This window comes from Dermacentor andersoni, chromosome 1 (assembly GCF_023375885.2).
Source record: "Dermacentor andersoni chromosome 1, qqDerAnde1_hic_scaffold, whole genome shotgun sequence".
In the NCBI taxonomy this organism is placed as follows: domain Eukaryota; kingdom Metazoa; phylum Arthropoda; class Arachnida; order Ixodida; family Ixodidae; genus Dermacentor; species Dermacentor andersoni.
In genome coordinates this window covers 321,885,374-321,906,662 of record NC_092814.1, presented here as the reverse complement: position 1 = coordinate 321,906,662, position 21,289 = coordinate 321,885,374, and the positions used below count along the sequence as shown (strand labels likewise).

General features: G+C 46.9%; 6 non-coding genes across 6 annotated transcripts; all 6 read right to left on the bottom strand.

Moving 5' to 3' along the window:
- Positions 1–756: 756 nt before the first annotated feature.
- On the bottom strand, positions 757–838 carry TRNAS-AGA (transfer RNA serine (anticodon AGA)). Its single transcript has one exon. It is a non-coding gene; the product is annotated as a tRNA-Ser (tRNA).
- Positions 839–1,046: 208 nt separating this feature from the next.
- On the bottom strand, positions 1,047–1,128 carry TRNAS-AGA (transfer RNA serine (anticodon AGA)). The gene has a single exon. It is a non-coding gene; the product is annotated as a tRNA-Ser (tRNA).
- Positions 1,129–1,336: 208 nt separating this feature from the next.
- TRNAS-AGA (transfer RNA serine (anticodon AGA)) lies at positions 1,337–1,418 on the bottom strand. The gene has a single exon. It is a non-coding gene; the product is annotated as a tRNA-Ser (tRNA).
- Positions 1,419–1,630: 212 nt separating this feature from the next.
- On the bottom strand, positions 1,631–1,713 carry TRNAS-AGA (transfer RNA serine (anticodon AGA)). The gene has a single exon. It is a non-coding gene; the product is annotated as a tRNA-Ser (tRNA).
- An 8,442-nt stretch (positions 1,714–10,155) lies between these two features.
- On the bottom strand, positions 10,156–10,237 carry TRNAS-AGA (transfer RNA serine (anticodon AGA)). The gene has a single exon. It is a non-coding gene; the product is annotated as a tRNA-Ser (tRNA).
- A 5,476-nt stretch (positions 10,238–15,713) lies between these two features.
- Positions 15,714–15,795, bottom strand: TRNAS-UGA (transfer RNA serine (anticodon UGA)). The gene has a single exon. It is a non-coding gene; the product is annotated as a tRNA-Ser (tRNA).
- Between the last annotated feature and the right edge of the window lie 5,494 nt (positions 15,796–21,289).

The window sequence follows — 21,289 nt, the reverse complement described above, 5'->3', positions numbered from 1 at the left end:
ATGCTCTATCTTGAACTCCGTGAACACGTCACTTTTCATGGAAAACGTCCGTAACCTTTCCGTACGGTAACAGGGCTGCCCGTATATCCTCGTCCGACACGTTATGTAGCATCCAATGCAGCTTAAGCCGCACGGCCTGATTGGCTGGATCAGCGACAAAGCACCGATCTTCATTCACTTTGAAGTTCTTGGCGCTTGAAAGCCTCTTCGCGCCTTCATCGCTCTTGAAAGTCACCGCCCAAACGTGGCTCATCTGATACGCCCCTAGGGCAATGACATCAGGAAGTAGGCCTAAGCTAGCCAGCGCATCTCGGAAGTGCCCCACGCGATACGGCCTGGCACGTACATGAGCATGAAGAAACACTGTATTTAAAACAATCCGACCTGTCGGGAGTTGAGGCAGCAAAACTTGATAATCCGGGTCTTCCGAAGCAAAATTTCTGGTACCGCGGCCCTGCTGGGCCACTGAAGTCGCTCCTGCGGAGCTCATTATCGGCACGTCCGCTCGCTAGCGCGGCAGAAAGCCCAATCCGATCGGTCACGGCTGCAACTTGCAACGAGGTGCTCTAAAAGGCCATTATTCGGTATAAATTCAGTTGCAAGACGCTCGTCTGTTTCTTAGGTTTGTTGAGGTCGGGCATGCGCCCGCCCTTCAATTTTACGCGAAGAGACGTGGAAAGCGTGGAAGCTATTCTACAGTTGCTTCCTCTGCAAAAATGCGCATGAAGCTACACAGGCTTGCAAAAAAGGTGTGCGCGCAGTCGACAGGATTCGAACCTGTGCGGGGAGACCCCAATAGATTTCTAGTCTATCGCCTTAACCGCTCGGCCACGACTGCAACTTGTAACAAGGTGCTCTAAAAGACCATTATTCGGTATAAATTCAGTTGCAAGACGCTCGTCTGTTTCTTAGGTTTGTTGAGGTCGGGCATGCGCCCGCCCTTCAATTTTACGCGAAGAGACGTGGAAAGCGTGGAAGCTATTCTACAGTTGCTTCCTCTGCAAAAATGCGCATGAAGCTACACAGGCTTGCAAAAAAGGTGTGCGCGCAGTCGACAGGATTCGAACCTGTGCGGGGAGACCCCAATAGATTTCTAGTCTATCGCCTTAACCGCTCGGCCACGACTGCAACTTGTAACAAGGTGCTCTAAAAGGCCATTATTCGGTATAAATTCAGTTGCAAGACGCTCGTCTGTTTCTTAGGTTTGTTGAGGTCGGGCATGCGCCCGCCCTTCAATTTTACGCGAAGAGACGTGGAAAGCGTGGAAGCTGTTCTACAGTTGCTTCCTCTGCAAAAATGCGCATGAAGCTACACAGGCTTGCAAAAAAGGTGTGCGCGCAGTCGACAGGATTCGAACCTGTGCGGGGAGACCCCAATAGATTTCTAGTCTATCGCCTTAACCGCTCGGCCACGACTGCAACTTGTAACAAGGTGCTCTAAAAGACCATTATTCGGTATAAATTCAGTTGCAAGACGATCATCTGTTTCTTAGGTTTGTTGAGGTCGGGCATGTGCCCGCCCTTCAAATTTACGCGAAGAGACGCGGAAAGCGTGGAAACTAATTATTCTACAGTTGCTTCCTCTGCAAAAATGCGCATGAAGCTACACAGGCTTGCAAAAAAGGTGTGCGCGCAGTCGACAGGATTCGAACCTGTGCGGGGAGACCCCCAATAGATTTCTAGTCTATCGCCTTAACCGCTCGGCCACGACTGCTTTTTTTTAGGAGGATCTCAAAAACTTTTGAAATTGATCAACTCATCAAACAGTGTAACCCAATCAGGTGTTTCTGGCTGGGCTCGGTAAAGCTCTCGCATATACGCTACATGTTCAATAAAATTTTCCCTTACAGGCCGAGCTTTAGTGTCGGCATGTCTCACCGACATTCTGGTTTTCCAGTTACTATGGAGTCTGAGTACCATTATCATGTCGTAGGAAATGTCGCCGTGATTCTCAACTCGTAAATATCGGATTCCATGTGGTGTAATAGGTAAGTACTTTTTGATAGTTCGCTGAAGGATGTCCCAGTGAAATATGGGATCCAAGCATTCAATAAATAGATGTTCTAGTGTCTCTGGTTTTTGGCATAGTATGCAGTTGACTGTCCACGGTACAATCAGTCCTTTATCTTGTAGCCACGTTTTTACAGGTAAAGTGTTTGTATGGAGCTTGAAGAAAAAGGATTTTACATGCGGCCGTATCGGCATTCCTTTAACCCGTTTTAAGACGTCTTGTCCACAGCCTCCAGTGTATATGCTTCTATACACTGGCAGAGGTAACATAACATCCAGTAAATCCTTGTAGAGCTTTTTCTTTTTTACCGTACTCAAGTATTCTATGGAAAACCTTACTGTAAGCATGCGAAAGGCTACAACAACCTCGCGCCAATAACCTTTTATACGGTGCATCGCAGTCTTATTTGTAGAGACGATGAATTCATGTAGTGCATTGTGTAAACAAACTCGCATAACTGTACGCAGAAATGGGTCACACTGATCTCTTAAAAATTTAAAACGCGACACAATCTGTCTGATAAACAGGTGCGACAGACCAAAACCACCTTTTCTGACGGACAAAAACAGGTTAGTTCGACTAGTTCGTTCCCAACTTCCTCCCCAAATAAACACTGCAAAGATTCTATTAATTTTTTGTAGGTTAGTACGCGACATGAATAATACTTGCATAACATACCACAACTTGGCAACTAAGAATGGATTGCAAGTAGTTGCACGGGCAAACATTGACAAATTTGTACCTTGCCATCCCTGCATCTTCTCTTTCAAGCGTTCTGTTTCCTCGTTCCAGTACAGTTCGGTGTCTTCATAACATTGTAATGGGACACCTAAGTACGTTCTTGGCATTGCTGTCCATTGGATGCCAGCAAATAATTCAGGCTTCTCGCTCCACTCTCCATGCCAGAAACCTACGGTCTTCTCCCAATTGATCTTGCAGCCAGATTCCTTGCAAAATTCCCCAGTCAACCTAACCAGCTCTTTGATGCTTTCAGCATCTTTGCAAAAGACAGCAATGTCATCAGCGTATGCGAGGACCTTGACTACCGTCGTTTCAAGCATAAAACCGCGTACACTTTGACTATTAATTAAACTTAAACAGCAAGGTTCTAAGTAAATATCAAAAAGTAATGATGAAATTGCACATCCTTGCCTCACACTGGACAGAAGCTGGATTGGTTCACTTAAGTTCTTGTTTATAATGATGCGTGTGCCGCACTCTGAGTAGGCCATTTTTACTCCTTCTAATATCAGTCCGCCGACATTAACATATTCTGATATTGAAAACAGGGAGAAAAGATGGGGAATGCGGGAGATGGAAATTCAAGACGATCAGCAAAACGTGAACAAGGTGAATGCAGGAGCCAACGTTTCGACAAGTGGACTTGTCTTGTTCAAGGCGACGTATGCTTTCCTCGCCACAGTATATATAGGTGGGATTCTTCTAAAGAGGAGAGAGTGTTAGGCGGGAGGACGCGGAAACGAGAGAAAATGTGTTAGCGTGTCGAATTTAGAGTAAAGGAATCCTGTGTACAAGGTCAAAGTCAGGGCAACCCCCCCCCCCCCCCCGGTCTGTTCACCCACGCGCCTTAGCCGGCGTGTCAAGGGCGTTGGCAGGCCGACTGACAAAAAAAAAGGAAAGGAAAGGGGAAAGAGAAAAAAAATGGGGGGGATACGCCAAGAAATCAAACTAAGTGCTGTTGCCTATAGCTTGAAGTTTAGCATAGCGAATAGATTCTAAAGCTCCCTGAAACGTTCATGCCTATTGGTTGCAATGTCTTGAACTTATGGATAAGGTATGGTTCTCTGTATTTTCTTTCTCGTTCAGAACGGAAATTTGACTGTAAAATGTAGAGTTTAAGTTCATCAAAGTAATGACCTGGTTGGTTGAAATGCTCCGCGACGGCTTTGGGAAGCTTTTTAGCTCTCCGTTTAGCTGTCCGCGATGTCCGTTTAATCTGACGTTCATTGATTGTCATGTTTCACCGATATATTGTTTCTTACAGAAGAAACATTGAAGCATATAAATCACATCCGAACTTGTACAAGTGAAGCTAGATTTGACTTCATGTGTATAACTATTTCCGGTGCTTTTAATTTTAATGTCACTTGGAAGGTGCCTGCAGGTTTTGCACCTAGGGCGACAACATGCTTTTATTACGGGGGAATGCTGCTGGCTTACTTTTGCGTTCATTAACATGTCTTTAAAGTTCTTGTTTCAGCGACAGGTAACCCTGGGTACATCCGGGAACGCTTTTCGCAGACGCTGGTTACTTGATAATATTAGGTAGTATTTTCTTAGGATGTTGTTTATGTTTGGGAGTGCATTAGAATATTTTGTCATAAAGGCCGGCGGTCTGTCAGATTCTAAGGTGGGCTGTCTCTTCGCCAATTCCAACTGTCTCTCCAATCTTGACGCGGCATCATAAGCTCTATCGAGAGCAACTTGGGGATAGTTCCTTTCTGCTAGCGTTGATTTACGGTCATTTAGGTGGTGGATATAATCGTGGTCTTCGCTGCAGATTCTTCTTATACGTTTCGCTTGTACGACAAGAATTCCTTGCTTGCAATGCCGCGGGTGATGACTGTTGTAGTCTAAATATTGCTGGCTACCTGTAGGCTTCCGGGAAAGTGTCATTCTCAGTTTTCCGTTTTCTATGTGGACAGTCGTGTCCAGGAAGTTGATCTGACTAGGAGAGTGGTGAGCAGTAAATTTAATACTCGGGTGAAAGCGATTGAAGTGGCTAATTAAGTCGGTTAAGGCGCTTGTGCCGTGTTCCTATATTATAAATATGTCGTCAATGTAACGAAGATAGGTGTGGGGTTTAAAGGCTAGGATTTCAGCAGGTCTGCTTCAAGCTGTCCCATGAAAATGTTCGCATACGTGGGAGCAAATGGCGTACCCATGCTAGTGCCGAAAATTTGCAGGTAGTGTATAGAATCGAATTCGAAATAGTTGAGCGAGAGAACTAACCTAAGGAGCGATAAGTAAACTTCAGGAGCGTGCGCTTGGGGATTGATTGCGAGGGATCTAGAAACGGCTTGAATTCCTTCCCTCACGGGAATGTTGGTGTAAAGGGCAGAAACATCCCAATTGACTAGAATAGCGCGGTCGGAAAGGATTTGGTTGGCGTTGATGCCGTCGATAATTTGAAGGAAGTGTGGCGTGTCTTGAACGAAAGATGGGAGGGTGGTGGGTATGTTTGACAGGTGGTGATTTAAGAATTTAGATAGTGACTCAGTAGGTGTGTTGTTATTAGACACAATAGGCCGACCTGGGATTTCTGCTGTAAATATTTCTTCGACCGGAACTTTATGTATTTTAGGAAGAAGATAAAAGCGGCCTGCTGTTTTGTTCTTGGGCATCATGAAGCGATATTCAGATTGCGTGATTAGTTCCCTGGACAGGAGCTCCGCTATTGTGCTTAACACAATATTGCTGTAATCTGAAGTTGGGTTAGAGTCAAGTTTTCTGTAATGGGTGTGGTTGCTCAGTTGTTTAGAGGCCTCATTCTTGTACTTTTCTATAGGCCAGATTACGATGCTGCCACCTTTGTCTGCTGGTTTTATTACAATATCATTCCTTTTCGCAAGTTCTTTAAGGATTTGGTGTTGAGCGGGGGTCAAATTTTTACGTTTCCGGCAATGCCGCGCTGAATAGAATTTCCTTTGATATCAGTTTTAAGTATAAATCGAGGTCTGAGCACTGTTCGGTTACCGGTGTCCACGTGCTAGGTGGTCTAAGAGAGTTTCCATCTTCTTTTCCTACATCTGGTCTACCGAAAAAGAACTCCTTGATGCGCATGCGTCGTGAAAACTCTGTTATATCTTTGTGGAGTTCGTATTTGTTTACTGCGTTGTTCATCGGACAAAACGTTAGATCACGTTTCAGGAGATCAACTTCTTCGGGGCTTAGACTCTGGGTGGGATATGTCTACTACATTGCTGCAGTGCTCTGGATGCTCGCCTGTAGGACTGTCGGTGGAGCTACGTGCTGCAGGGGTTACATTAGTTTCTTTGGGTGGATCTGCAGCTCTAATATCTTTTCACTGGTCTTTATCTAGTAATTTTTCCTCCTTAGTTTGGACGAATTGTTTAAGTTCTCTTCTTTCCGGTTCAGTTAACTTTATGCTGCCGAGTTGATCAGAGATTATCATAAGTTGTTCTTTGCAGTGTTCTTCGAGAATGTCGATAACGGAGAGCGATGCATTTTCTAGGACAGCATTCCACTTTAATAATAGCCTGGAGGGTAAAGAACCGAGGGCGCATCTAACCTTAATTCTGAGGCCTTTTGGGATTTTCCTCTGTTTAATGCAGCTAGTGTAAGTTTTTAGGTGTAATCTGTAATTTGTTTGTTTGGCGACGAGTTTGCGGAGTTGGAGGAATGGGCGAGATTTGTTGTTTCGTGTGCTATCCCTAGTGCGTGGTAGTCATTTCTGTTTGCTTCGGGCAGACCTCCGGGGCGAAAAATCTTCAGGTGGTGTCTTTTTACGTTTAATTTTCTTGTCGAGGCCTGCACCGATGTCTGTCTGCGTATCGGTTTGCTTGTTAGTGTATGTAGCTGTTTGCGTGAAGGCTTCGCGGGTGGTTGTGGGCTTCCGTATGCGTGGATGTTGTAAAGGTGGTGTTGGTTCCGCCTCCACCGTTTGTGTAGATGCTTCTTGGGTTCTAGCTTCGGTGGAACGTGCGTGCGAGCTGGTGTTGAAAATTTCAGGCGTGTGTTCCTGTGTTGAAGCTAATTGGGAAGCAGGATTTATTGGTGTTATAGGTTGCGTCAACCTCGACGCCAAAAAAATTGGGGTGAAGTCCGTCCCGGGCGAGCAGAATGTCGGGGTCCTGGTGTATTTCAGCGTGGTGGATGACATCGACGTTTTCGTGTTGGTTTCCAATGTCAAGAAGAAAATCATTGAGCTTACGTGTGCCTAGTGCGTGAGCTAGGAGTGTCGCTGATTGTTGAATAAGTGGCCTGTGTTCGTTTGCGATCCTGGGAAGTACTGTTGTCAAGGTGATTTCTGCGTTTGGTCTATTGGTGTGCAAATCGTTTATGAGCGTTTTCATGGCCTCAACTGTGTTGTCACCGGTGTCGTGGTTAAGATCATTAGTCCCGCAGTGAATGAAGAAATGTGTGATGTACTGTGGTGCTGCAGCAATGAGGTCTCGGATGGTGTGTGTTGTGGCGCCGCTCTTAAAGCTAATGTATGGTGAGTGTTGGCCTGGTGGGAAGTGTTCGTGCATGTGCTTATAGTGACTGTCTCCAATTAGCGCTACGTGTGAAAAGGAAAGCAGAGGGCGCTCACCTTGTTCCTTCATCTTCCGTCGGTAGAAATCCAGGGAAAAGACGGGGAATGCGGGAGATGGAAATTCAAGACGATGAGCAAAACGTGAACAAGGTGAATGCAGGAGCCAACGTTTCGACAAGTGGACTTGTCTTCTTCAAGGCGACGTATGCTTTCCTCGCCACAGTATATATAGGTGGGGTTCTTCAAAAGGGGAGAGGGTGTGAGGCGGGAGGACGCGGAAACGAGGGAAAATGTGTTAGCGTGTCGAATTTAAAGTAAAGGAACCCTGTGTACAAGGTCAAAGCCAGAGCAACCCCCCCCCCCCCACCCAAGTTCATCGATAGCGTCTTCAATTTCTCGCAATGTGAATGAAAATTCCAGGCTTGTTTTAATGTCATCTTCTAAACGTGGCATAAGATGAAGAAAATCTCGCTCAAACCCTTCTATTATATTTTTCTTGTTCCCAAGCAGTTCACGATAATTATCTACGAAAGCTCGCTCTATCATTGTGGGTTCGGACGTTTCCTCGTTTTGACATATTATTGCTTGTATTTCATTTTTTTGTCGCGTATCTCTTTTCGTCACTTAGCGCCCGTTTAGTAGGCGGTTCCCAATTCCACAATCGTTCCGCTCGCGCTTGTACCATGGCTCCCTTGTATCGTTCTTGGTCGATAAGTTCGAGCTTACTTTTTGTTTCTTTTATCTGCTTCATGCAAGATCCAGCGTTCTGACACTCTGTAGACATACGGAATTCTAGTTCGCTAGTTAGCTCATTTTCTTCTTGTTTTTCCTTGCGGCGTAGCGCAGTAGCTTTTCCTATCGCTTTTCTCTTAACATCAGTTTTGAGAGTTTCCCATGTTTCAATACAGTGATTAGTTGGCGTTGTCATAGAGGAATTAATCATTTCACTTCTATCTCTCATAAAATTTTCATCATCAAGCAGTTTGGTATTAAACTTCCAAAGATGCCAACTAAATTTCGTTTCTTTTCGTTTTTGCCCTAACTCAAACGTCACTAGACTATGATCAGAAAAGGATGCATGTTTTATCTCATAACTATGACACAATGCCACAAGCTGCATTGCAATGTAAGCTCGGTCTAATCGTGCATGACTTTCACCTTGATAGTGCGTATAAACGGAAGCTTTCCCTGTCAATAACAGAATACCGACATCCTCCAATTCATAATCATTCACTAGTACGTTTAAAAACTGTGCGCTCGTATCCTTTCGTTTCATTTGTTTAGCTCGGTCTAGTGCTCTCTCCACACACAGTTGAAATCCCCCATCAATATTAGGTATCGCTCGCACTTCAGGTATTCTTCTAGCTGTTGAAAAAAATTCTACGTGCACATTCGTCATTTGGAGCATACATGCACAAAATGCGCCACCTAAAGCCAGCAAAAGAACAATCAAGTATGACAAATCGGCCAGTTCCAGATATAATAAATTGTTCCTCTACTATACCAGCACTGTTACGAATAAAGAGTGTGCAGCCTCCGGAAGTGCCAACCGCATGACACACGAAGACGTTATACAGTGTTCTAAATGGTTGCACCATGCCGTACGTCTGTTCCTGGCCTTCCACCTTTGTCTCTTCAACGGCGACAATATCTAAATCATTTTCTTGAAAAAGCCGACTTAATTGGTACTGGCGTCTCCTGCTCGCCAAACCGCGAACATTTAAAGTGCCTAGACGAAGGGGCTTCTTAAGGTTAAGTCTCATGGTTAAACCGAAACAGGTGGACCGCATGGAGTTTACCTCAATCTTTTATGTTGCCACACGGTCGATTCTTTCCTGCGACGAGCAACGTCGCGTTCAGTCAGCAGTTCTCGGGTCGATGCCACGGTGGCTCTGTTACTAGGTGACTTGACGCCATGGTAGGTGATCGTAAGTCTTGGAATCGCGGCGCTGTGCGTTGACCTTCGTTGTTACGAGGGCTTATTTCCCTGTTTTCCGGTCAGGAGGGAGGCTGGGTTTCGGTTTGAAGCTGGCTCGTATGCCCAATTGAAGGCCTGTCTTCACGACTGTCTTCGTGGGCGATTCTTCTCCGCTACTTGCACTGGGCTTGTCCGTTTCATTGCCTGCATCGACGCGCGGTCTCTTGGTAGAAGCACCAGGCTCAAGTTCCATGGGCTGCGCGTCGGCTTCTGCTTCCGTACCCAACGCTGCTTCTACCAGTTTGACTTTGTCCCACTCTTGTATTTACCCCGTCACAGGGACTCCGTTTGTGTAGGGTGTGGTGTTATCAGCAAAAACACCTTCCCACTCGCCGGTAGGGGCAACTTCTTGCTTTGCGCGCTTTGTGTCGGCCTGCTTTCACCCACCAGCGGATTCTTCGGCGTGTGCTTCATCCATAATGAGCTGTACGCCCCCAAAGCGATAACGTCTGGAAGCGCTCCAAGATTTTCCAAGGCATCGCGAAAATCTTCCACTCGGTATGGGTGCGCACGTAAATCCGCATGAAGAAAAATCGTATCCGTAACAACCTGACCTGTTGGCAGTAGAGGCAATGCAACTTGATAGTCCTAGTCGACCGAAGCAAAAGACCTGTTACCGTGGCGTGAAAGGGCGCCTGAATCCGCTCCTTGGGAGTCCATGTTACCCACGTCCGAACACACCGGTGGCCGGAAGTAGAATTGCGGCCACGACTGCAACCGGCAACAAGGTGCTCTAAATGGTCATTACTCGGTACAAATTCAGTTGCAAGACGCCTGTCTGTTTCTTAGGTTTGTGGAGGTCGGGCATGCGCCCGCCCTTCAATTTTACGCGATGAGACGTGGAAAGTGTCATAACAATTTATTCTACAGTTGCTTCCTCTGCAAAAATGCGCATGAAGGTACACAGGCTTGAAAAAAAAGTTATGCTCGCAGTCGACAGGTTTCGAACCTGTGCGGGGAGACCCCAATAGATTTCTAGTCTATCGCCTTAACCGCTCGGCCACGACTGCGACTGGCAACAAGGTGCTCTAAATGGCCATTACTCCGTACAAATTGAGTTGCAAGACGCTCGTCTGTTTCTTAGGGTTGTTCAGGTCGGGCTTATGCCCGCCCTTCAATTTTACGCGAAGAAACGTGGAAAGTGCGGTAACTAATTATTCTACAATTGCTTCCTCTGCAAAAATGCGCCTGAAACCACACAGGCTCGCAAAATATTTATGCAGGCAGTCGACAGGATTCGAACCTGTGCGGGGAGACCCCAATGAATTTCTAGTTTATCGCCTGAACCACTCGGCCACCACTGTTTTTTTCTTTTCTTTATTGCCGACTTCGACGTTTTAAATCATGGTTTATAAAGGATAAAACGTGTGAGCCACACTTTGGCCAACATGGTACTAAAATCTTTTCAACAACGCAAATTTATCAAATACAGAGATCCATTGCGGTGGATCAGGCAGCGCTTTGAAACCATCTCTCGCACACAGGACACTCTCAATGAAATTTTCCCGAACCGGTCGAACAACAATGTCTGCGTTTTGGAATTGCAGTCTAGTTTTCCACATTGCGTGGAGGCTCAGGACCATAATAAGGTCATACGGGACATCCTCGGTGTTATCAATCGGTAAGAAGCGTATTCCATGTGTGTCTAGGGGTAAGTGTTTTATCAATGTTCTCTGCAAAACATCCTAGTGAAAGATGGCGTCCCAGCAGTCTAGGAATGCATGTTCTATGGTTTCCGGTTTTTTACATAATAAGCAGTCGGTGGTCCAGGGGATGAATATACCCTTTTCATGAAACCAGGTCTTAACGGGAAGTGTGTTTGTGTGTAATTTGAAGAAGAAAGATTTAGCTGACGGCCGTATTGGCATTTTTTTCACTCTCTTTAGGACGTCTTGTCCTGGGCCTCCACGGTGTGGAAGACGGTACAAAGGTGCAGGGAACATCGTGTCCACGAGATCTCTGTATAGTTTTTTTTCTTTGTAACGGTTGACAAGTATTGCTGTGAAAACGTACATTCAACATCCTATATGAACATACCACTTCACGCAGGTAACCAGTCACGGCTCCTCGCATGTTGTGAACAGTCGAAACAATGAATCCTGGAATTTGTCGACACAGCCGTACCTGTAACACCGTTCGGAGAAAAGGATCGTCTTGATCCCGTAAAAACACAAAACGTGACACGACTTGTCGCAGAAACAAACGAGCTAGACCAAGCCCACCTTTCTTGACAGAGAGGAACAAGTTCGTTCGACTCATCCTCTCCCAGGTAGACGCCCAAATGAAAATAGTGAAAACTCGGTGAATTTTTTGTACGCTTACCCTCGCAGCACACAACACATTCATAACATACCATATCTTAGACACTAAAAAGAGGTTGCAGAAGGTGGCTCTATGAAACATTGACAATTGCTTTCCTCTCCACCCGTGAGCCTTATCCTTTGTTTTCGAAACTTGATCGAGCCAGTACGATTCAGGTTCACGGTAACTTCCGAGAGGCACACTCAAGTACTGCGTTGGTAACGACGACCACTTCAATCGATAAAGGGCCTCCGGCGTGTCTTTCCAACTACCATGCCAGAAGCTGTAACTCTTATCCCAGTTTATCTGGGCTCCAGTTGAATCGCAAAACTTTTCATCGACAGTCGTGGCCTCCTTAATGCTCACTTTGTTTGTGCAGAAAATCGCAACATCGTCGGCCTATGCCAAGATTTTTACGTGCGCTGCCTGCAGCCGATAGCCTGCTATGCGCTCGTCATTTTCAATCGCCAAACAGAGTGGTTCTAGATACATAGCAAATAGAAGGGGCGACAGCGGGCATCCTTGCCGCACAGACGAGCGCATGCGAAAGCTATCGGTGAGCTCCCCATTAACAATAATGCGCGTTAAGCATTCTCTGTACGCCATCATGACGCCTTCCGTTATGACGTTGCCAACGTTCGCATGTTCCAGTATGCAGAACAAAGCCTTGTGCGAGACGAGGTCGAAAGCCTTTGCCAAATCGATCTGCATCATCGTGACTTGGTCGCCAAACGCATCGCAACACTCAAGCACACTTCGAGCCACGTGTACATTTGTTGTGATACTGCGGCCTTTAATGCCACAAGTCTGGTGCGGCCCTACCAATATTTTAATTACACTTTGCAGTCGTTTGGCCAAAGCTTTCGTGAATATTTTATAGTCGACGTTGGCTAGAGTTATCGGGCGATATGACCCTGGCAACAAAAGTTTTTCCTCGTCATCACTCTTCGGAATTAGCACGGTATATGAGGTTAGGAAAGACAAGGGCAATCTTTTTCGCTCATACGCTTCGCTGATAACTTCGTGAAGAACACGGGCCAATGCAGACTTGAAGGTTTTATAGAAATTAGCTCCCAAGCCATCGGGCCCAGGTGCTTTACCGATGGACAACTCATCTATTGCGCACTCTATCTCACTCAGGCTTATTGGTAGTTGCAGCCGTGTCCTAACTTCTTCATCGAGCTTCGGTATCAATGAGAGAAATTCTTTTTCGTAGCTATCTTTAAGGTCCCGCGGATGACCTAAAATGGCTTTAAAGTGATCGGCGATCCCTTGCTTGATGTCATTTTTGTCGCACGTAACGTGATTGCCTTTAGCTAGCTGGCGGATTTCCTTCCGACATGCGTACCTTTTCTCGTCTGATAAGGCTCGTTTCGTTGGAATTTATCCCGCCCACTACTTCCCAGACCTTGATCTCACAAGTGCTGCTTTGTATTTTTCTGTATCTATCCTTTCTAGTTCAGTTTTCACTTTCTTTAATTCGTTAACATACGCACCAGGCTCGACACTTTCCATGCTGATAAAAAATTGCAGTTGCTGGCGAAGATTTGTTTCTGCTTGTTTCTTCTTGTGTCTAATGACACTGCTTCTTTGAATGGCCAATGTTTTGACTTTCTGTTTAAATTCTTCCCATTGAATGGCAAAGCTTACTGGCTTAGCTGAAGTCAGGTTTTCTAATTCCTTCACTACGGCATCGACAAAAACATCGTCATGTAACAACTGCGCATTCATTTTCCAAAGATCCCAGTTAAAGGTGTGTTTGCTTTGTCTTTTCCCGAACGTGGCAGTTACCAAACAGTGATCGCTGTATGCTACAGCTTGCACATCATATTCACAACATAAGGGCACTAATTCGGCTGACACGTATAATCTATCTAATCGAGCGTGGCTATCACGCTGGAAGTGGGTAAATCGCGGGCGAGTACCGCTGGCAAAAACACTACCCACATCTTCCAGGTCATAATCATGCACCACTGCGTTTAGAAATTCGGCACTCCTATCACGAACGCGGGAACATTTTGCTCGGTCTTCAGTATAGCAAACACAATTAAAATCTCCCAGCAGTATTACGACCTTGGAACAGTTTACGTACGCTTCAAGACGCTCAAAGAAAGATCGATGGTCCGTTTCAATATTCGGCGCATAGATACAAATAGCTCGGTAATCCACATCACGAAAACAAAAATCGGCCACAAAGAGACGCCCAGTTTCACACGAAAACACTGATTGCACACAAATGCCAAAATTATTTCGTAGGAATATAGCGCAGCCGTCTGATCCACCAACAGCGTGACAAACGCACACGTCAAAGTGAGCACGAAAATCGGACACAATTATGTCGGTTACCTCTTGGCTCTCAATTTTCGTTTCTTGGATTCCCACTATATGTAAGTCATTATCCAAGAGGAGACGACTTAGCTGACATTGCCGTCTTCTTGCACTGAGCCCTCTTACATTTAACGTAGCTACACGTAGCGTTCCTTCAATATTAACCGCCATGGCTACACGGTATAATGGCGCCCATCACAGTTAGACAAGGATGAGTGCACATAAAGGTGCGCCGATAACCACGTCTAATGCCTCTAAAGGAGACGCAGCTCGACCTTCCGGAAAGCGCACTCAAGTGCAACTAGGGCACCCCTTCCTGGCAAGGTTCTAAAGAACTAGCGCTCAGGATGGCTGCCATTCACTCACCAACCCCCCAACCCCACTCGAACTAGACAGCACGGAATCACGGAGGCGGTTTACCCGCCTGCCGTGGATCGACCGTAATGCTCGGCCGCAGCTTCAAGGTCGACCTCCTTATACCTGGCGCTTTGGGCGGTGGCTCGCCTCCGCCGCTGCCGTCCTGCTTCGTAGTCCGGCTAACGGTCTGGTTGTGGGGCCGTTTCCCCGTCGTTTGGCTAGTTGGGCCGGTAAGGGTGTCCATACCTTCAGGTTCAACGAGGCAGGAGGTCACCTCCTTATCAGGTGGGGTTATCTCTTCAGCATTCGGCATGGCCGCGGTGCCCTCTGCAGTCGCTTGTTGGTGTCCTGTGGCAACAGCCTGAGCGACTTGTTTCTCCTCCTGTTCAAGACGTACCGCCGGCTTTGCCACGACGTCAGCTGCTTCAACCGCCGCGGACGACGTGTCTTCCATGTCCGCCTCGTACATGAGTAGGGCAGAGTTGTCCTCGTTGCCCACAGGTACGGTCACGCTAGCGTACGTGCGCTCGCACTGACTGTCTTCATGACCGAAGCGTCGGCAGGCACCCACCGTGGAATACGGCACTCGCGACGAATGTGGCCTGTGCCGCGGTAGCTTAGGCAGAGAGGAGCCCTGCCAGGCACAACCACGAGAGCCAGTTCCCCGGCGACGCTCACCTGATGTGGAAGGTCGTCGAGCTTTACGCCCGGCTTCAACTTCAGCGTAACCAGCCCTGTTGTTGAGTTCTTATCTGCCACGCCGTGAACCCGCCAGCGCTCGCGGACGACGTCGGTGACCTTTCCGAACGGCGCGAAGGCAAGACGTACGTCCTCGTCAGGAACGCTGGGCAGCAGCCAATGCACTTTCAGGCGTACGTCCTGGTTGGCGGGGTCGATGATGAGACACCGGCCCTTTTTGACCTGCAGCTCTCCAACGCTGACAATCTTTTTCACCGCGTCGCTGTCCTTGAAGGTCACGGCCCATACATGGCTCATATGGTAGGCCCCGAGAGCAGCCACTTGCGGCAGGAGCGATAACTGAGCGAGCGCATCGCGAAAATCTTCCACCCGGAATGAACGGGCCCTGATATCACAGTGTAGAAAAACCGTATTCAAAACAAAACGCCCTGTTGGCAGACTAGGCAAAACAACTTGATACTCGTTGTCCGAGGCAGAAATCCTGTTACCGTGGCCCGTCTGGGCCGCTGAAGCCGCTCCTACGGAGCCCATGATATACACGTCCGTCACGCTTGGTGGCCGGAAGTGGAATCTCCTCGACCACCACTCCAACTGGCAACAAGGTGCTCTGAATGGCCATTACTGTGTACAAATTCAGTTGCAAGACATTCGTCTGTTTCTTAGGTCTGTTGAGGGCGGGCATGTGCCCGCTCTTCAATTTTACGCGAATAGAGGTGGAAAGTGTGGTAACTAAATATTCTACAGTTGTTTCGTCTGCAAAAATGCGCATGAAGCCACACAGGCTCACCAAAATGTTATGCGCGCAGTCGACAGTATTCGAACCTGTGCGGGGAGACCCCAATAGATTTCAAGTCTATCGCCTCAACCGCTCTGCCACGACTGTTCTTTTTTTTTTCCGGTAATCAGCAGTGCATAGCAAGGGCCACATAAGGAACATATGTACACACACAGATGAACTTCTCATCCGTTAAGAATAAATAAGTAAAAGTCGCCTGTTATATAAGAACATGTCTTGTTTGAAATCCTTTAAGATTAGCCAGTGTTTCTATCCTGGTCATTGAAGGTGGAGGACACTCTTGCGTTGCAACCACATCAAAAAAACCTGTTATTTGTTCTTGGAAATATACACGGGTTGGTCTTCCGTCGGGCTCGCTATAGAATACTGCCATGCGGATTCGCCATATACAGTAGAGGCCAGTTAACATTATTTTACCTAAAGGTGTTCCGTCCTCGTCAACTATCGGTAGATATCTTATGTCGTGTGAGTAAAGAGGAAATTCTTTCGTTATTGTTGGCTGTAAAACCACCCAGAAGAAAAGTCCCGCGCAGCAGTGTAAAAAAAACATGGTCTATTGTCTCAGGTTGCTTGAATATGAAGGAATGTGAGCCTCATGGCATGTAAAAGCCATTTCTCCTAAAAACGTTGCAACTGACAGTGTACCGGTGTGTAATTTGAAAGAGAACCTTTTCATACCTGGTGGGAGGTAGAAGACCGAGGAGTGCGGACGTGCTTCGTGTTGGCTCCGCTACTTTCCTGTGTTTTTGGCGGATTATCGAACTTTTCGTGGAAATTCTCCTTACCAGAGATCGGCGGAAGCTTCAAGGACTCCCTCGACACCACGTTTTGCCAGGTGGGCCCATTTTCTGGCCGATTATCAGCGCCTTTTACCCCGCAACGCAGGCATGGAAAGCTAAGCCTTGCATCTCCACGTACACGCCAGCATTGCTCGGCCGCCGCGGTGGCCGGGCGTGCCAAGCCTAACGTGTCGCCGGACTGAATTGGAGCTCCCGATCTCCGACGGCAACGTGCCAGGCTTTTCCCGGTGTTAAATTTCGGTGAGGGAGCGGGATGGGGCGATGTCAATAGGAAGAAACAGGCCGACGGTGCAGCCGATTCGACGCATAAGCAGCAGGTGAACATGCAGCGGAGGACGGTAGCCATCTCGACTACGGGAATCACAACAGCGCAGTTTAAAAGGAAGTGCGACCGTTAAGTGCAGCAGCTTGCCATGGCAAGCCGAATGCCAGCCCTTACAAAAATCGTTGCAGACTTGCTGCAGAAAGTTTGCAGACCACGAGTCACCTGGCATGCAGAATATCTGAAGACAGGTGACAGAGTTTCTGTCACCGCCTGTCACCTCCCAGCGGGCAATTGGTACACCCTTTAAGTTAGCTCAATCTGTGTAGCCGCAGGATACAGCATTTCTGCAGAAAGTCTGTCGAGATTGTGGTCACAGGACGCAGCATTTAAGCAGACACTAGAGAGAATTTGTGTAGCCCACCTACCGGGAACTGGCATGCACGCATGCAATGAAATAATGACGCAATGCTGTTCTTCGCACTCTTTATTTGTCTCCGATTTCTGCCTGCCTGCTTGGTTAGAACCAAAAATATATATTCGAAGAAAGGAAGTAGTGAGTAAGGAAAGTAAGCAAAGCTTAAAATGGGGGGGGGGGGGGGGGTCTAGTTAGTGTAGCTTCATTGTTGCGTTATGACGCACAGATTTAGAGGAATTTTAAACACACAAGTCAAGCGCGAACTGTCAGCTTAATGTAATGAATAAGAAGGATTTATACCCATAGCCGCTAGCATCAGCTGGAAGTTACATGCACAAAAAAAAGTGGAGAAAAGAAACTTGGAATGAATCACAACCGAAGAGGCAAGTCACTTGATGGGGTAATGACAGATACGGCTCGCTCATGTAAGGTTCAGCACCATCTCTTCACCACCTTCTCTCTCGTCGTTTTCCACTTTTTTCTGAGCGGGATTTTGTCCCGTCAAAACACCGCGTGCAACCGCATCTCGTGCGATGTGGAGCCAAGTTGTCTGATGCATTTATTAGGCTCAGTATGTGTGTCCCAGGCGCCTCTGATTCAAAAACCAGCCCGTTTATCCTACGTAAGCATGGTTGCTGGTGAGCAGTATCTTGTAAACGACTGCCTCTTCGTTCACGACGAATTTGCGCACATGTAACATAAAAGAGGGAGTCATTTACAAGGTACCCCTCACATGCAACTGTGCTTAAGTTGGACAAATGGGCCAGTGATGGAATCAGAGGCTCAGAGATAACAGATATGCTCTCAGCCTAGTAAATGCACCGGCCAACTTACATACACACTGCACGAGATGGGGTTGCTCACAATCTTTTGACAGCTCGGAAATCCTGCTCAGAAGCAAGTGCAAAGGTATGAGATATATCGATGCATCGCGGCTGGTGCTGAAGCCTGCGTGAGGAACCGTGCGTGTCACAACTCATCATCACACACTATTTCTAACATATCGCCTCGATATGATTCAAGTTGGTGACCTTGTCAGTTCCGATTCATTTTGATTTATCATTTTCTGCTCTTCTACCACATGGAACTTGGAGCAGGTGGTAGCAGCTACGGGTATAAATTCTTCCTTTTGTTTATAAAACTTAGCTGACAGATTGCGCTTCACTTGTCATGTGTTCTTGTTTCCACTAAATTTTGTGTGCCACAGTGCCTGTCACAGCACAACCAACGATGAAGCAGTGAGTAGGAATCTTTACTCGCCACTTGATTCCTTGGAAGGAGTCGCTCTTGGGTCCCATTTTCTGCAGCATGGAACCTGTGCTCCTCTTCAATTTCAGGTCTGCGCACTTCTACTTTCTGCCTGCATATTCTGTAAAAGATAGAAAATTAACTGAGAGACGTAATTAGAGACATATTTTTGAAGTAAAACCCTTAAACAATATGAAGAACAATGTCTTTCCATATATTGGCAAAATACAAGGGTCATGCAGTTTGGGCAATTTTTTGAATTTTGGCCAGTCGACCGTGATGACCTGGAGTCGAGATGAACTGGAATCCAGCAGGCTGTATTACAGTCAATATAATGCTGGACAATGCGGTAAGACTTGCTAGCGCTGCTTGTTTCCCTAAGCATCACCCTACTAAAAAATGGATCTACCTTTAATTCCGCAGGTATGATGTCGACCTACAAGAGAATTTATAACACTTTGGAAACGGTGAGTCAAAACTTTCATGAAGACCTGGTAATCGATATTCATTAAAATTATCGGTCAGTATGCTTCTACTGAAAGCAGCTTCAATATGTCATTAATTTTGGGAAGCAGTATCTTGTGAGTTGTTCGAAAGGACGATGGTGTTAATTTCTTTTCATAGTATGGTTTCATTCTTTTATAACACGGGCTAGACATTCTGCCATTTCACATTTGAAGAACTTGTACACAGCTGCACCGAGCCCATCTCGACCAGGGGCTTTACCAGGACCGAGATCGTCTACCGCTTGTTCAACTTCTGCGACTGTTATTGGCCTTTCAGTGACTGTTTTATTTCGCCATCAAGCCTAGGCATAAGTGGTAAAAATTCACTTCAAATCTGTTCAGTATCGCATGTATTATGACTAACTAGTTTTCTGTGATATTCAACAAAGGCAAGCTCCATTATTTCACTCACTTGAGTATCGTCATTTCAAAAACTAATTTCGTTAACTTCTTTCGATATTGCATGTTTCCTCTCATTTCTGAGAGCGCGTTTGGTGGGCGTCTCAACCAACAAAAGCTTCCCCCACATCGCCCTTATCGTTGCGCCGCGATACTTTTCTGCTTCTATGATCTCGAGCCCCCTTCGCCTTGTTTTTTTTTTTTCTGAATTTCTTTGGAGAACATCCCGAACTTGGCATTCTCTGCGCTGACCATGTAATCCAACGCGTTATGCAGCTCCTCTTCTTGCTGTTTTTCTTTCTGCCTTAAAATGCTTGCTCTTTCGAATGCGTGACATTAAAGTCGCTCTTAATCTCCTCCCACACAAGCTTCAACTTACATGTTTGATTCGATCGCAAACTGTCTACATATTCCTTTATCTTTGCAACCAAAATCTCATCATGTAGTACTTTTTTTTAAACCGCCGTGGTTGCTTAGTATCTATGGTGCTCGGCTGCCAAGCACGAGGTCGCGGGATTGAATCTTGGCCATGGCGACAGCGTTTCGATGGGGGCGAAATGCAAAAACCCCCCCGTGCACTTAGATTTGGGTGCACGTTACAAAACTCCAGGCGGTCCAAATTTCCGGAATCCCCTCCACGGCACGCCTCATAATTAAAACGCGGTTTTGGCACGTAAAACCTCAAAATTTTTCATCTTGTAGTAATTTGGTGCTTAATTTCCACAGCTCCCAGCTGAACTTTGACACTTTTTACGTAGAAGGTGTATATGGCTAGCCAATTCGTGCGCCCCTCTGTCACCTGTACCCCGAAAACTCCTCCTGCGCAACCCCACGCGCATGCGCGAAAAAAGAGAAAAAGAGAGGCGGGCAATTGGCTGCACCAGTAATGACATTGTTGCTCTAAGTCGCCACCGAGTGCGCGCGCAGCAGTTTGTCCCCGGCTCTGAAATCGGTAGGCCACGTGTCATACGTACTACTGAGGAGCAGGCAGCTTTCGATCAGCAACGTGGCGAGCTGAGCGGCGAAAGAGCTTGTCAAAGCTGTGCCTATGCTGCAGCCCGGGCACAAGAACAGGCTCGCGGAGCCGAGCGCAAGCACCAACTGCGTACCGAGGATCCGGCAGCCTACCAAGCCGTTGTTTGGTGAACCGTCGGGATTAACTCAGTGATAAACAGCGGTGCAGCACGTTTCAGCTTCTCTGGTTAACCATCTGTAAGGAGCGCTTGTGCGTTGATTTCTTTCTTTGTACCTATGGCAAGCCTGATAAAGAGCGATCACTGAATCTCACGTGCTGCGTATGGTGTTGGGAAAATAAAAGTACAAACTCAACTAGGACATATAATCGGTCCAATGTGCACATGACTGTCCCATCTCCTGTAAACCAATTTCGCCACCTAGCCGAGCGCCGCCAGCGGTGGGGTGTAGTTGCTGAATAGCACGAGAGATAGCGCGAATGTTTCGCTCCTAAACCCACCTAACGGCGAGGTTACTCGAGCGTAAAAGGGAGTAGCCGCTGCCTCTTTGGCTTGGGGTCGACGACATACGCTGTCATCTCACACGCTGGCAGACGCCATTCGCGGGCCCAACCTGAGAAAGGCTGTGGAGCGGGACACTGGGATGGACGAACAGGACCATTCGAAAGCGCCACCGTTCGCATGACTGTACACGCGAACGATGAGACGTTGGTGTCCAGCATGTGGACGATCATGTTCGCTTGATATCCTGTCGCGGTGAGTCGGGCTTCCTCGATTCGTCCGCGCCCATCGGCTTGATATATCTGCATTATTCGGCTAGCGGGCATTGGTGTATGAAAGGGGCAATAAAGGCCCTTTTGTTTGTCTGCACTAATATGTTGTCGTTCCTTTGTCCGAAGAGCACGGTTGAGACCCCGCACGCTTTCTAAGAAATGTCGCATGGTAATAAAGAAAGGATTCTCCTTCATATATTC